The sequence below is a fragment of the Tenrec ecaudatus genome, chromosome 9 (assembly GCF_050624435.1).
Source record: "Tenrec ecaudatus isolate mTenEca1 chromosome 9, mTenEca1.hap1, whole genome shotgun sequence".
NCBI lineage: Eukaryota > Metazoa > Chordata > Mammalia > Afrosoricida > Tenrecidae > Tenrec > Tenrec ecaudatus.
The window spans coordinates 152739700-152754152 of NC_134538.1; the positions used below are offsets into that span (position 1 = coordinate 152739700).

Genomic DNA, 14453 nt, shown 5'->3' on the forward strand with positions numbered 1-14453 from the left:
TTTTGACATGCAGGGTGGTGGTGGGAAACCCTAGTCACTTAGCCCACACCTGCCAAAGGCGAATTTTTAGATGCCTCCGAGTGAGCTGTGCATATTAACATAGGCTAGGTCCTTTCTGCAGACCCCCGAGCAAATGTGTATTGATTCACTTAATTAAAGGGAGATAATAACGTCTGCCCCACACCTGGTGTGTGATCTGATGCCTGTTCCAGGGATCTTGACAGCACGTGTGTTAATGGCCCTCTCCCTGGTAGCTGCGTGGATCGTGGATCGGAGGCTGCTTCCTAAACGCAGTCATCAATACAGTCACACGTGGCCTGACATCCATGCCACCTCTATGAACTAGGACGCTGTGTGATTTGGACATTATGCAGACACTGCATGATACAAGGGCACATCAAAAAGTTCCAGCTTGGAGACACACACGTGACTTTATTCCAAGCAAAACCTGTTCAGTCCTGTCTCTGATCAGTGATGGCTGCAGACAAGTTCTCTCAGTAATACACTCATCTTAGTCTCTTGGGCGCCTTCAAAGAAACCAAAACTGAACATCAAAAAACCCCAGGCTCACTGCCATCGAGTCAGTGCTGACTCATCGTGAGCCCCTGTGGGTTTCTGAGACTGCAACTGCTTATGGGAGTAGAAGGCCAACTCCTCTTTCCTGAGGAGCTGATGGTCGTTTAGAACTGCTAACCTTGTGGATCACAGACCAAAGGAAAGGTCCAAGCAAAACCATTGCTGCCAGAGGCACCTGCCAGGCCAGGTAAAGTCAAGACAGTAAGGTCAGCCCAGAAGGTTCTGGTGACTGTCTGTGGGCATCCCAAGGTGTCATGTTGATGCATTTTCTTAATGGACATGGGAAGATCATGTGGGGGTGTGTGTGGAGGGGGAACGCGGCTTATCATGAAGAAGTTTTAAGAGAATTAAAAACTACGTTAGTGGAAATGGGCCGATGTCAGGGCATTTTCTCCATCATAACGCACCTGACCGTCCTACAAGAATTGTGTTGGGAGTGTTTGCCCACTAAACCTCCAGCCCTGATCTTGACGCTTTAGATTTCTCTTTGTTCTCCAAACTCCAAGAATGTATCAGAGGAACCCCCACTTGGGCCCCTGGGGGATGCCCACACTGGCATTCCGGCGTGGAAATCAGAGTGCCGAGTTCTTCAGGACAAGGGTAGAGCAGTGAAAACACAGCCCTCCCTCAGAAGTGCATTGACCTTGGTGGAGGATATTTCAAGAAACAGTAACTTCCCGGTTTTGCTGTTTTTGTTGAATAAAGGGTTTTGTGCTCTTGTAGCAATACTTTTGGACTTATGTAACCTGACAGTTGGATTGTGAATAAGATTTGTTCCTAACGCTGACTCTGTAATTTGTATGTAAATAATAACCATTAGGTGTTATTCTTATTTAAGGTCAGTTACTCAAAGGAGCCCTAGAGGCATAGTAGGTCTTGCACTGGGCTGCAAACCAACGAGTCAGCATGTCAAAACCACCAGGCACTGCAAGGGGGAAAGACGAGGCTTTCTGCTCCTGCGAAGATGTACAGGCTCAAAAATACACAGGGGCAGGCAGTCCATGGATTAAGTTACGACTCCACATTGACTTGAGTTTTTGGAACCTACCTCTGTCTGCATCCGGAGCCCTGGTGGCATTGTGTATTAGCATTAGGCTGCTGTTCGCAGGGCAGGCGCCTCAAAAGCACCAGCAACTCCTCAGCAGGAAGCTTGGACTGTCTTCCGCTGTAATGATTTGCTCTTGTTAGGCATCATCAAGAGACCTTATGCACAACAAAACAAAGCTCTGTCTGGTCTGGTGCTGTCCTCACAGATGCTCTGTGCTTGAGCCCATTGCTGCAGCCATGGTGTCAGTCCATCTACATGAGTGCCTTCCTCTCATTCACGGCCCTCCACTTTACAAAGCATGATGCTCCAGGGACTGGTCTCTTCGGACAACATGTCCAACGTCTGTAAGATGACGTCTCGCCATGCTTGCCTTGAAGGAGCACTCTGGCCTTACTTCTTCCAAGACAGATTGGTGTGTCCTTTTAATAGTCCATGGTACTTTCAGTATTCTTCTCCAGCACCACCGTTCAATTGCATCAATTCGTTTGCAATATCCTGTTTTCTGTGTCCAACTTCCACATGCATAAGATGCAACGGAGAACACCGTGGCTTCGGTCAGGTGCACCTTAGTCCTCAAAGTAATAACATCCTTGCTCTTCAGTACACTAAAGAGATCTTGTGCAGCACATTTACCTAATACAATACAGCTTGTGATCTCTTGACTGCTGCTTCCCTGAGCATTGATTGTTGATCCAAGCAAGACAGAATCCTTGACAGCTCCAACCTTTTCTTGATTTATCGCCATGTTAACTTATTGCTCCAGTTGTGAAGATTTAAAAAAAAAATCATTTGATTGTGGGCTCTTACAGCTCTTATCACAATCCATACAACTGTCCATTGTGTCAAGCACATTTGTACATATGTTGCCATCATCATTCTCAAAACATTTTCTTTCTACTTGAGCCCTGGGTATCAGCTCATTTTCCACCCTCCCGCACCCTTCATTATGAACCCTTGATAATTCATGATTTTTTTTTCAAGTCTTACACCAACCGCTGTCTCCCTTCACCCACTTTTCTGTTGCCTATCCTCCTGGGAGGGGGTTATATGAAGATCATTGTGATCTTCTCCCCCCAGCTTTCCCTTCCCCTCCTGGCATCGCTACTCTCATTATTGGTCCTGAGGGATTTGTCTGTCCTGGATTCCCTGCAGTTGTGAGGATTTTTATCTTCTTGACATTGAGTTGTCATCCACGCTGAAGGCTGCGATATTTGGTCTTCATCAGCAAGTGCTTCAGTTCCTCTTCACTCTCAGCACGCAAGGTTGCACCATCTGCACATCGCAGATTGTTAATAAGCCTTCCTCAATCCTTCTTCAAATAAGCCAGCTTGTCTAATGATTTTCTCAATATGGTTGAATAAATTTGCTGAGAGAATACAACCCTGACGCACACCTTTCCTGATTTGAAACCATGCAGGATTCTCTTGTTCCATTTGCACAATTGCCTCTGATCCATGTACAAGTTCTGCATGAGTACAATGAGGTGTTCTGCAGTTCTCCTCTTCCCAAGGACATCTATAGTTTGTTATAAGCCATACAGCCAAATGCCTTGATATAATCAATAAAGCGCAAGTAAACCTCTTTCTGATATTCTCGGCTTTCAGCCAAGATCCATCTGACATCAGTAGTGACACCCCTTGTTCCATGTCCTCTTCTGAATCCACCCTGAACCTCTGGCAGCTCCCTGTCAATGTACTGCTGCCACCATTGTTGGATGATCTTCAGCAGAATTTTACTAGCATGTGATATAAATGATATTGTTCTATGATTTGAGCATTCTATTAGGTCACCTTTCTTTGTAATGGGTACAAAGATCGGTTTCTTCCAGTTAGTTGGCCAAACAGCCAGTTTCCAAATTTCCTGGCACAGTGCTCTCAGTGCTTCCTTAACTGTTGACAGATTTCAATGAGCATTTATCAATTTTTAGAGCATTGCTTTTGGTTAATGCTTTCAGTGCAGCTTCAACTATTTCTGTCGGCACCATTGGTTCTTGCTCACATACTGCCTCCTGAAATGGTGGAATGTCAACTTGTTCTTTGCGGTAGAGTGACTCTGTGTATTCGTTCCATCTTCCATCTTTTTTTGATGTTTCCCGAATCAGTCAATATCTTGACCGTAGGATCTTTCAGTATTGTAACTTAGAGGCTTGAACTTTTTCTCGAGTTCTTTCCATTTGAGTTTTTCCCATTTAAGATACGCTTAACTTGTTTTTCACTTTTGGATTTCTAATGCCAACTCTTTGCACATTGCATTGTAATAGTTAACTTTGTCTCCTCAAACACCTTTGAAATTTTCTCTTTGACTTCACTGTTTCTTCCATTTGGTTTAGCTATTTTACAACCAAGAGCCAGTTTCTGAGTCCCTCTGACATCCACGTCGATCTTTCTTTTTTTCCTGCCTTTTTAATGACCGTTTGCTTTCTTCGTATATATATTTATGAGTACCATTTCACTTTTGACCTCTTCCGACCTTCCCAGATTCATACTTGGCACCGTCCCAGTTCCGATGATTGGCAGATGTTGGCATCTGTTTCTTCTTACCTTGAGTTGGGCCCCATGAGCAAATGAAGCTCCCCAAAGCTCCACCCCCACGGGCTCTCCCTGGCTTGCGTCACCCCCGCCTGCTCCACTGGATCAGTCAGCCACCCCGCAGTCAGATGTCCGGTGTCCTCGGGCTTGAGCCCCCCGCCCCCACTGTCTCCGACAATGTTCTGCTTCCTTGCAGTAGGCCTTCGGTATCCGTGGGTGTCTTGAAGCTATGCGTGAGGTTTGCAGCGGCTCCTTCCTCGGAAACGGGCTCCTCCGTTGTTGTCTGTTCTCAGTCCGGAGCCCTCTGAAACCTGTTCACTTCGGGTCACCCAGCTTGCGCGTGACATACCAGTGACATAGGTTCCTGCACCACAGCCACCAGAGAACAACGGACCGACAGACAAGTGGGGGAATGGTTGTTACCTTCAGCTTATTAATAACTTTTCGTGCCTCCATTTTATCACCTGTAAAATGGGGATGATAGCAGAATCTACCTCAACGATGAAGATTAAATGAGTCCGCAGTTTTAGAAGCCCCTGTGGCAAGCAATATCACCGTCTTTCTGATGAGAGGGTTAAAGACCCCATGGAGGTCAATGGCCACCATGCTGGGGCCGCCAAGGAAATCAAAGGTGAGCAGCAGTATGCGGTGCCAGTCGCTCCCTCCAAGGCACCTGAACCTCTCCGCCCCCTGCTGGGAACTTGCCTTTCCATTCTGCTCTACAGCTTAACCCAGGGGATCTAATAGAGCCCCCACCACCACCACCAAGATGTAGCCTTAGGATACCTGGGGTGGAAATGCCAGTTCTCAGCAGGGGACCCAACCCCAAAGAACAGATTCAAAGGCCTGGCACCTGCTCCTGGAGGGAGAGGAAGAAGGGAGCCAAGTCAGAGGGAAAAGTTATAAATAGACACGCTTTCCATTTTCCTTTAAATACAGACACCAGGAAATGAACCTCCTATTTTTAATAAATGCCCGGGAACTTCCCATTTTGATTGCAGCAATTAAGTCAATGGAGAGCCTCCTCTTGGGCAGCAATCCAGGGGCACAGTAACAAAGAAGGCCCTCGGGTCAGAGGGGACACCTCAAGGACCGCATGTCCGTCTGTGTCTCCGAGCGAAGCCAGCCCACGAGTCCAGCACTCATTTGTCTGACCATCTGGAAATCTCTCCTGATCTAAGCACTCATTTCGGCCCTCATTTGTGGAACAAAAGCAAAACAATAAAGGGAGAAAGTGGGCAGCAAGGACATTCTACTTTTCATTGAAAGAAGAAGAAAAACGATAATCTTAGCAATAAAAGGAACTGAGGATTTAAAAGAGAAAAAAAAAACGAGCCACCATTAAGGTGATTTGAATGCGCCGGCTGGATGTTGTGCCAGGCCAGTCTTCTCCTGTTAGGGAAGTGGTGGTCCTGCTGTGAGTCATCAGAGCCCCCTTGCCAGCTTACAGCTGTGCATTCCTCGTGCGCCCCCCCCCCCAAGACGCTCCCAGGAAGAGGCCGCTGAACTTTCACAGTTGTGCTTAGGATTTTTGGATCTTGTATTCATTTCGTATTTCAAAGCATTTTCATGCTTAAAACCATGGCAGCTGGATCTCTGGGAACTTAATTTCTCCTATTCAAAAAAGATTTAAAAAATGACAGAGGAAAAAAAGATGAAGACAAAAAAGCAAGGTACTGGCCCTGGTGCTCATCTGTGGACTAGTGAGAGACGAGAGACAGACTGCCTCCCAGGTTTGGTACAATGATGCCGTCTAAAGGCAACAAACACACACACACACACACACAGACACCACACCACACCCCACCCCACACACACCCGCAGAGTTCAAAACAATGCCGGCTGTTGCACATTGCCCCTTGGCATAACAAGTGGTCAACAAGACATGCCCTGACAGTGATACCCACTGTACATCCTAGAGCTGTGCACCCCCAAGATTGGTCCGCTTACCTGGGCCAGCCAGTCCAGGGCGCAGTTCACAGGGAAGGTGAATGAGTGGGTAGCGTGTAAGGGTGTGTGTAGGTGAGAGAGAGGCAGACAATGAGAGGGAGGGAGGGAGGGCTCTGAACTTCACCTTCTTGGTCAGGACTGGCTCTAGATTCTGATATTATTTCCCCTCTATTTTTTGGATTAAAGTATTCATATTTTTTGGGAAACACTAGTATGGTAAATGATTGGTGTGTGTGTTCCTTTTAAACCATTTTATTGGGTGCTCTTATAGATAGCATAACATTCTATAGCTCCAGCACATCAAACAGTGTTGTATACTGCTTACCAAAGTCTGTTTCAAAATGTTTTGAGCCTCCTTCCCTGCCAGCCTAAAGAGTTGGCCTATGTTGGGCCCATGTGTTTTTCCACACCCTCCAGGTAGGCAAGGTCGGAAAGATTTCTGGAAGTGGTTGTTCATTCTCTGTGCTGACTAGGGCCCTCCCGGCAGTGTCGATGTGTGAAAAGATTGTCCTAGAAAGAAATATGTGGAAGCGTCAGCATTCTCATTTTGAAACCACGAACCGTTCTTGGACTCCGGAGACAAGCTGCTTCCCGAGTGCTGTGTGGGTGGTTCTATTGCTGTTTCTCTCACACAGACTTTGGCAGGAGGCCACGGAGTTCAGTCCTCCAGGCTGTCGAGGTGGGTGCCCCTCTCATTCCCGCCTCTTTGGTCTTAAATAACTGTGCTGGGAGTCACCTCCGCAAGTGGAGAAGATGAGTGAACGCCCATGCGTACTTTCTGAGTTTCTGGCCCGCGCGAGGGCACCCTGTTGTTCATGGAGAATCATACCACAGCCTGGCAAATGAAGAGAGTGACTTGTTCAGCTCCCCAGTGTCAGCCAGGGCTGGGCCGGTGTTTGGGAACCAGGTCTACTGTCTTCTGGTCATTTGCTTTCACATCCGTAGTGCAGACCAAACTTTGTGCCGCCAATTCTGGCTCCCAGCAACCCCACAACAGTGAGCAGAACTGCCCCCGTGGGCTTTTGTCGGTCTTTGCATGGGAACAGAAAGCCTAATCTTTCTCCCAAGGAGTGGCTGGTGGTTTGGAACTGCCAACCCTGCGGTTAACAACCCAATATACAACCCACCACGTCAACCAGGCCCCTTGAAAGTTCATAAACCTTTCAAGCCAAACCCAAGGCCATCGAATCCATTCTGCCACAGAGTTTACCCCAGCACAGGAGCTGGAGAGTCAGCGAGTGTCGAAGAGCGAGTTTCTTTCAAAGTAGGAGCTACTTTTGAAAACCCATTCGTTCTCAGATGCTGCGTCGCGCCCAGTACGAGGCATGTCTGAGCTGTTCTCTCCCTGGAACACATTCCCCTTGCGTAGGCATGCTTGCATGCACGTTCTCCCCCCAAACTGTTCCATATGTTCCCTTTTCCTGGAAGCCAGGCTCCCTGCTCATTCCCTTCCGGAGGGGGCTCCAGATTTCACCTCTGAGGTGCCTGAGTAACTGAGGCTGAAACAATTTGTCGAGAAACGTGTCAGCATAATGGATTAGGATATGGTGCGCACCACCCAAGACAGGTGAGCCTGCGTGGAGCGGAACAAATGTGCGCGTAGCCTGCGTTTCCCACCAGCTCCGCCGAACTTCCTCCTCTGACATGTTGATTTATAGATTTATTAGGCCCTTCCCTAATGAGTCATGCCCTGCTGTGGGTCCCCGGAGCCTCCTCCAGGCCAGCCCCTGCCTTCACTAGCAAAAAAGTACCAAAGTGCTTTTTGAGGTTGGCTGGTTTCTTGGCCCTGAGGGGATGGGGTCAAGGGCGCATAATCTTTAAAAAGGCAAAAATAATCACACAGACTGCTTGAATATGATACCACTTTATGACCTAGCAGAAACCAGTTGGAGGGGCATGAGAATTTGAGCAGCACAAAGAAGTGAAAGTATTTCAGACTACCTCGGGGGAAGCTTGATGCTCTGGAATTCTTTGGACATCTCTTCCAAAGTGTTATCCTCGTTCGTCAAGACGGCTCCGAGTGGTAGACTTGCCGTACAGTAGGGAGGATAGGACTGCTCCACTTCCTCCAATCTGTGGAGCTGTTGATGGAGATATTTCCGGGACTCTAAGTTCTCAGAGAGAAGGGCGGTAGCAAATGCTGGGGGTGGGGGTGGGGGGTGCTGTCAGCAGGGCATGGGAAATTATGCACCAGCCTCACTTCAGAAAGAGAACTGACTGGGAGACAGGCTGAGCTGTGAGCCTCAGCCAGCATGGCAGTCTTATGTCCTGAGCGTGTAGCCTTATTGTCTTGTGGGGGAGAGGAGGACAGTTCTGGGTGAATGATGAGGCCAGGCCATCAGGAACATGAGGGCAGAGCTGAGACCCTGCTGGCTGCTCAGTGGGGCTGGAAGGTCTGTGGCAGCCAGCACTGGCATGGCCATTGGCCCCAGAAGGCAGGCCATGGAGAACAGTCTAAGCCCCCGAGGACCATCTTCGTTGGCTATCCTGACTCCATCCCATCGATCTCCTCCGCTGCACGTCTCCATTGCTCTACCAGTGTCCTGAATGAAGGCCTTGCTTCCCTCAACACACACACTTCCTCCTCAGCTTTCAGAAAGTCTGGTTTGGGCCTCACCACCCTACTCCTGGAGCTTCCATCTGAAGGCCACTGTGGACTTCTCCCACAGTCGGTCCTCATTGCACTTGACCATGCTACACCCTGAACAATGACCTGTCTACAGCAATGGTTCTCAGCCTTCCTGATGCCTCGAACCTTTCCTACAGTTCCTCATCCTGTGGTGACCCCCCAACCATAACATTATTTTCGTTGCTACTTTATAACTGTCATCATTTTGTTTTGGTTATGAATCGGGTGACCCCTGTAAAAGGATCATTAGAGCCCCACCAAAGGGGTCGTGACCCACAGGTTGAGAACCACTGGCCTAGAGAGCTGCACAAGCAACAGAAAACAGTGTTTACAAGGCCAGCCCTGGGTTCAGGCTACTTGGATTTGCATCCTGGCTGGCCTTGCTGCCTTCTGGTCATGTGATCTCGAGCAGTTTCCTCAACTGTCACCTGGTGATGATAATAGCACTCCCACACCTGGGCCAATAGATAGCCTAATGGTCAGCGAAGAAAGGACTGAAGTCTTCTGGGGCTTCATTTTACTTGGATCAGGCTCATGGAAGCAGCAGTCGATGGGCAGAAGAAATGACAATCTCGGTGAGCCCGCGTTGGCGGGAGCCCCCCTGGACACCATACCCTGATGGGAGTCTTGACTGAGATTAACCAGGGTGTTCTGATAGCAAGGAGAGACCCGGCCACTTCAGAACAGATTACGCTTGAGCAGACTTCAAATAACTCCGGATTCCCGAGGAAGGGCAATTCAGCGCAAGGCAGGAAGGCACCTAGACACGAGTTACTCCGTGGGGTCGGAGCTGCATGGGCCTGTGCAGGGGAACTGGAGAGGAGGCTGCAGAGAGCGGCTCGGACCACAGGGAAAGGATGGGGGGCGGGGGGCTTCCAGTGCCACCGGCTGTGTCCTCAAGCCCTTCGCTGCCCGACCGGGGCCCGGGTCCTCAGGTGGAATCAGAAGACAGGAAAGCTCTTCCCAGACCCCTGTTCCAGAAGATGTGAAAAGGTGCAAGACACATTTTCTTGGCTTCTGCACATCAAAGGAAGATTGACAGCCACATTCACGTCTTTCAGATTCACCGTGATGTTGGCATACTAAAAGCCTCTGAAGAAGCCACATCAGTCTTTCACTCCAAATTTTCCCAATTTGGAAATTTCTAAAGGATTGGCATAAATACTATGCTGCAGAGGAAAATAATGGGCAAAATCTAAAGGTCCAATCTTAGTAACTGATTAATTTATATATATATATAAATTTATATATAAAACATTTAATTTATATATAACATATGCTTAATATAACATATAATATAACAATTAATATAACATATTAATATATATATAACATACTTAAGCAAAGAATGGCTCCTCTATACCACATTTGTATTTTGGTCACTGCACGCATTCCTGTAGTAAACCCTGGTCACTGAACTTTTACAGTCAGTTTCTGTGTTGTGTTTGGTTTGGTTTGATGCATCCACTGTCCTGGATATTTTTCTCCTTAGATATTTTCCTTATTTTCATACCATGCCAGACGTTATTACCTGGTAATAAGTTGCAGACATGTGAATCGAGTTGCTTCTAAGCAAGTGTCAATCATTTGTGAGGGGCGTGGTAGAAGCGACAGCGGCTGCAATCAGGGTTTTCCTTATTGCGAAGTTGTAACGGGCAGCATTTGCAACTCCCAAAATTAAATTAACAGCGACGCCATCGGATCGTGTGTGAGGCCAGAGAGATCAAGTAAACACCAACAGGCTTGACCTTGTTAGAGATGTGTGATTTTCAGCCTTCGCGCCCGGAGCCACTGATTTGGAAATGGTTATACATTCTTCAGAAAATGGGAACTTTTTTCCATCTCAGTAAAAATACCCATCATTTGGCAAACCACAGTGTCATTTTCCTTGAAGAGAATGTAGTGATTGATTATCCAGAGAGCCGCCGAGACAGGACAAACCAACCAAAGAGCTGGAAACATCATCATAAAGCATCACAGGGCCCCGAGCGGAGCACAGTCATTAGAATTAAGCCGGGGCATGTAATCATCCCATGCCTGGAAGCCCTGTTTATCTCCACCACCTTGACCTCTAGGGGCCATGACAGGAGCTTGCAGCTGCAATTATGCTCCGAGTTTTCTGATGGCACAGAAGAGGGGCAGCAGACAGCCTTTGGGGGGTCTTGTGAAGAGGGGCTTACAGGCACTCCTACCCCTCTGCACCATTCGTACCCTACAGCCCTGCACCAAATACAGGTCAAACTCAGCCTCCCTGGAGAGCGCGTAGACCCCAAGATATCCGTGGTTCACCTCCCTCCCATCCGGGACATGCAGATGGACGGGGGGAGGGGGACGGGGGTTTCTATTAACATTGCTCGAAAGCTCTGGGGAAAACAAGCTCGGGTGGGGAAAGACAGGAGGTGGGCAGAAGAAAAAGAAGACTGCGACTCTCACGTGTGACCAGCTCACACACCTGAGATGACTCGTGGCCATACACAGCCCTCACCCGTGCACAACGCCCCGGCTCGAATCAAATCTTCAAGTGATGAGCGTTCAGAGGCCATGAGAGCCATCACACTATCCTTAAGTCATCAGAGGATGAAACCGGATCATGAGAAAGAAAGGTATTACCCCAGCCCGTCCCTGCGATGGCTTCCAACACTCACCCCCATCAAGTCAATTTTAACACACGATGCCCTTGTAGGACAGAGTACCACTCTGCCATAGTATTTCCAAGACTGTGATGTAGTTCACAGGGAAGCCAGCTGAGGTCGTTAGTTTATTGTGGCAACCTGGCCGATAAACACATGTGGGGTTAATTGAAGGGCGGAGGCATAAATGGCTCAGTGAGCCTCGCCTTTGAGGCATAAATGGCTCAGTGAGCCTCGCCTTTCTAGTTCTCCGGTCTCTTGCTTTCCCATGGTCAGACCACGGTGCAGCTGCCTTAGCTGCTTCAGCTGGCAAGGCTCACTTCCTGCAAGACATCCCTGAGGAGAAGCCACATGGACCTACCCCGATGCAGCCCTGGGTGCTGGAGCAGCTGCGTGGAGATGCTTACATGTTCACTGACTCAGCTTTCCTCCTACAGTCGGCATCATTGTGTCTGTTTTGTGAGGTGGAGGAGGACTTTGTGGATTGGTGTTGGACATATGGGTTAATAGGTTAATGTTGGACTTGTGGGCGTGGGCAACACTGGGTTGGGATGTTTCCTTGATGCGTACTTAACCTTTATATAAAACTCTCTCTTTTACATGAGTTACTGTGGATGTGTTTCTCTAAAGTACTCAGACTAACACACCAGCTGACACATCATTCCACAGAGCTGTTGGGGGCTGACTTTAAACTGCCAACCTTTCAGTTAGCAGCCGAGCACTTGGGGGTGGGGGGGCTCCCAACACTTAATGAGTCCTCAAGAGTGACTTTGCGATTGTGGAAAATATTAGACAGACAGTGGGACACGGGCTCCTCGTCCCATGTCAGGACTGAGAGAGAATGTAATTTCCAATGGGTAACTCTAACGGGGCTTACAGATCGTTCAGCATGCATGCATGCACACAGCTAACATATTACATAGTTAACAGGTAATATTATAAGTGGGGAGCTCCAGACACACAGAATAGCCAGATGCAAGTAGGAGACATCTTTTATGGTAGCTCTCTTCAGACAGTACCTTTGGAGGGGTATTAGAGGGACTATGTTCAGCCATGAGAAGGTACATTAAAACTTATACCTCATAACTGTGGGGGTCTTCCCCCACTGGTGTGGGCTTTCCAGACTCATCATTAAGAACGTGGAGGATTTAGCTGCATTACTTTCTCACCCCATCCCTCAACTGACCACAAGCACTGAACCCCTGCTCCACCAGGCTCTTCCCAGAGATGGAAGCACATTGGGGCTAGAATTGAGCACCTCCGCTCGGTCATCTATCACGCTCCTCTTCTCTTGAGCTGTCGTAGATTTCAAAATGGACATCGCCAGGATGGCTGGATGCCAGGCTCCCTCATTAACTGCTCTCCTCATGTTGGGCAAGAGCCTGTGTTCGGCATCAGGGTGAGGAGTTTAGATCCCTTTTAGGAGCTTGGGGACATGGAGCCGAGCAGAATCGATTCCTGTCACTCACACACAAATACCGGAATATAGATTAGGGTGAAGCCGCAGTGCTTTAATCTTAAAATCAATACACGAAAGGAAGTTGAACTTGTGGGGCGCCTGTGGAGGCTGTCATTTGGGTCCCTCTGAGGGCTGCCTTACAGAAGCCTCGCCATGCCTTCCTTTCCTGACTATTTCCTGGGAGAGGGGGAAAGAGGATGAGAAAGCTCCACCACGCAGATCATCGGAAGCTGCGTTCAAGGGTCGCTCAGAGCTGGAGCTAGTCTCCCATTGAGTTCAGAACAGCTGTGTCTGCTTATCTGGTCTTTCTTATTTCTAGAGGGAAAAGGACACCCCCCCCCCCACAACCTAAGCTCTGTATCCCTCTGTCTGTGTTTAAGTGTAGTGCAATGCCTCTGCTTCCAGATGAGTCACCCTCTGACTGGAAGACACTTTTTACCCCGTTTATGTCCACGGCTAAGTACCAATGCCTATATGATTTCCTAAAACGACATTGTCAACAAATCCGTTATTGACCAAAGGATTCCAGGCTGATAAGTGTGTGATGAATATTTGCACCCATGTAATTCTCCTTTTGAAAGAGGCATGAGCTGAGGGTTTAAACAGCCCAGTCCCTTCTGAGTCAGAGGGATAGCGGTTGCTGAAGCTGCCTCTTTCCGGACAAACCCCGACACTGCACAAGATGCTGGTACCTAAGGCGCGAGCTGGAAGATGGCCTTGTTCTTCTCTTGGAGATGTAACTCCTCTACATTCTTGTGATGAAAGTGCCCTCCGCAGAACATTTGCTGAGTCAAGAACCCCTACGCTTCCAAATTGCGGGCGCTGATTACAGGTTTCCATTTGCACAGCCATTCTCGCTGTGCATTCTCATAGCCTCCCACGGTGATGATGAGAAACTTCCCCTTTCACCCTTCCCTCCCCACCCACCCCTGATACTATGATTTCTGCGGACAAGGGAGTGTCGAAAATGTGGTGGAAAATTCCCATCTTTGCATTCCATTTTTTTTCACACTCTTTGAAGACTCCCCTCGTTGATGGTTATTTCGTGTCAATAAAGTCATACGATCCTTCTCCTGTTTGACGGGCTTGTTTTGTGCAGCCTACTCTTTTGAGAGTTCACCCAAGGAGCAGCAGGCGCCAGGCTTTCCCTGCTCTTGAGGATGCTGCTGTTTAAGTGCCATTGGGTCGGTTCTGATCCATAGCGAGCCCGTGGACAACAGACGGACACACTGCCCGATCCTACGCCCTCCTCACCATCGTTCTCCTGTGAGAATCCACTGTTGGAGCCACGGCGTCAGTCCATCTTGCCGAGGGCCTTCCTCCCCCACTCTGCTTTACCCAGCATGGCCCTCCAGGCCTGGTCTCCCCTGATAGCATGTCCAAAGTATCCGAGACAAAGTCTCACTTCCTGGGCTTCTACAGAGCATTGTGGCTGTACTTCCTCCAAGCCAGAGCTGTTGGCTGTACAGTAGTATTCCACTGTGTGACTGAATCGTGTTTTCTGTCCACCGTCTGTTAATGGGCATTTATTTCCGTGGTTTCCACGAGTTGGGAGTTGGCTGATGTGAAAAGCGCAACAGTGAACGTAGGCGGTTGTCCGACTTTATTTGGCTCCTGCTGCGACTGCAGTAAG

The 14453-nt window shown here is 48.6% G+C and overlaps 1 protein-coding gene across 1 annotated transcript in view; it reads left to right on the top strand.

The window, feature by feature from the left end:
- EXOC4 (exocyst complex component 4) overlaps positions 1–14453 on the top strand; it is a 718575-nt gene that overhangs the window by 554675 nt on the left and 149447 nt on the right. The window lies entirely within an intron of this gene.